We start from the raw sequence: 1,917 nt of genomic DNA, 5'->3' as shown, positions 1-1,917 counted from the left end.
TTTCAGCTTAATTAATTTTGTCAGAAGTGGTTTGATTAGATGTGTGTCAATTATTGGTGTTTAACCGACACCAAGGCCAAGTTATTTCGACACCCGTGTTTTTTAATTCGACGTCAGTGACTTAATGTTGGTTTTAACCGACGCCAACTCAGTTTCCATATTTAAACCGCTTGTTTCCCCATTTCATACGTGCTCTCGTTTCTTCCCTAATTTCTTTCTCCCCTTCTCCTTCACAATTTCGTTTTTACCTCCATTTCTTCTCCCTTTTCAGTTTTTGTATTTCCCCTTCCAGAAGCTGTTGCTATGGATTATCATTTTGAAGATGAACATGCTGACAGGGAAGAAGTTGAAGGTGGTTCATTTTTAATTTATTATTGTTATTAATTTTTGTTTTTGGTTTTGTATTCTGGCTAGTATGTTACCTACATTGAAAAATGATTTTTGTTCCTTGGTATTTATAAGGAACAACTCAAGGAGGTCGGGGACCTTCAATTCCCAATTGGAAGGAACAACCTTGTTCTTTTGATGCTTCTGGGAAATGCATTAGGAAGATTCTAGTGCTTTTTCAAAACATATAGCGGCAAATGTTAGAGATTATAGAAATATGCCATTGGTGAGTGATTGGCGTAAGATCAAGGAAGATGGCAGGGAAGCTTTTTGGAATAGAATAAAGGTATAATTTTTTTTTGTTACTTGAAGAGAGTAGAATAAGTCAATATTTATAGTAATTGTTAATTTGTCTGAGTTTTATGATGAGTGTAGGAAACTATTATTTTTCAAGAAGAAGATATTGTGAAAATGCCAGTGATCCGTCATATAACACTTCATATTGCGGAGCATGCACATAAAGAATATAGAAATAAATTAAAAAAATATTATACTTATAAACCAGTTGAGGAGCACCAGAAGACTTCTTCTAATGTGGATCCACAACAGTGGGCTAATTTGGTGACATATTGGAATAAGGAAAAAACAAAGGTAAATGTTTAATAATTTTTTTTTAGGAGATTGCTTCAAAAACTTTGGTGGCATAAAAATTTGATTAATAATTTTTTTTTTCTTCAGGAGATTGCCTAAAAAAATAAGCATAATTGACAATTGAAAACAATGAATCACATAACGGGTGCAAAATCTTATGCAAGAATACGGGCAGAACTTGTAAGGGTTGTACATTTTGAAGAATTGTAGATAATTTTAAATTTAGTATATAATTGGTAGAAATTTATTTTTATTTTGATGGTTGCTGAAAATTGGTTTTTTTTTTTATTGACTTATAATTATAGCTGAAAAAGCATGGGAAGGAGGCGGATCCAGTTTCGTTTTTTCGTTATTGTCATACTTGGAAGGATAACTCTTGGATTGATGAAACATCTGAGCTTACTGGGGTAATTTTTTTTTTTTTGTGGCAGTATATTATTGTTATTATATGTAGTTGAATTTTTATTTTTAAAATTTTTATTGCAAGGCAACTATGGAGAGGCATATTCAAACTATGATTGAGTCTGGGTAAGAGGATAATGATGACCTTAGGACCCGGGTTTATGTAGAGACTATGGGTCCTGAGCGTTATAATAGAGTACGAGGGTATGGACATGGTGTGACTCCAGATATGGTGTCATATGCATCTTCTTCAACTTCTAGAAGATCATCCAGGAGTTCAGTGGCAGTGTTGATGACTGAGAATAATGAATTGAGAAGGAATGAAGAAGTTATTGCTAAACGGGTGGTAGACCTAGAGGTTAAGCTTGAAGAAACACACAGCCAGCAATAGGTAAATAATCAGTTGTTTGCGGCATTTTCGCAAAAATTTCAGCTGCCACCACCATATAGCCCGGGAACCCAGTAGTCAGTCCAAAGTCAGCCTCCTCCATATTCATGCCCACAAAGAACCCAATAGTCAGCCCAAAGTCAGCCTCT

At 34.7% G+C, this 1,917-nt stretch overlaps 1 pseudogene; it reads left to right on the top strand.

Moving 5' to 3' along the window:
- Nucleotides 1-215: 215 nt before the first annotated feature.
- On the top strand, nucleotides 216-1,601 carry LOC126598978 (uncharacterized; annotated as a pseudogene).
- The last annotated feature ends 316 nt before the right edge of the window (nucleotides 1,602-1,917 follow it).

The sequence above is a fragment of the Malus sylvestris genome, chromosome 14 (assembly GCF_916048215.2).
Source record: "Malus sylvestris chromosome 14, drMalSylv7.2, whole genome shotgun sequence".
In the NCBI taxonomy this organism is placed as follows: Eukaryota; Viridiplantae; Streptophyta; class Magnoliopsida; order Rosales; family Rosaceae; genus Malus; species Malus sylvestris.
Note: the sequence above shows the minus strand (reverse complement) of the source record. Positions and strands in the feature narration are given on the sequence as shown.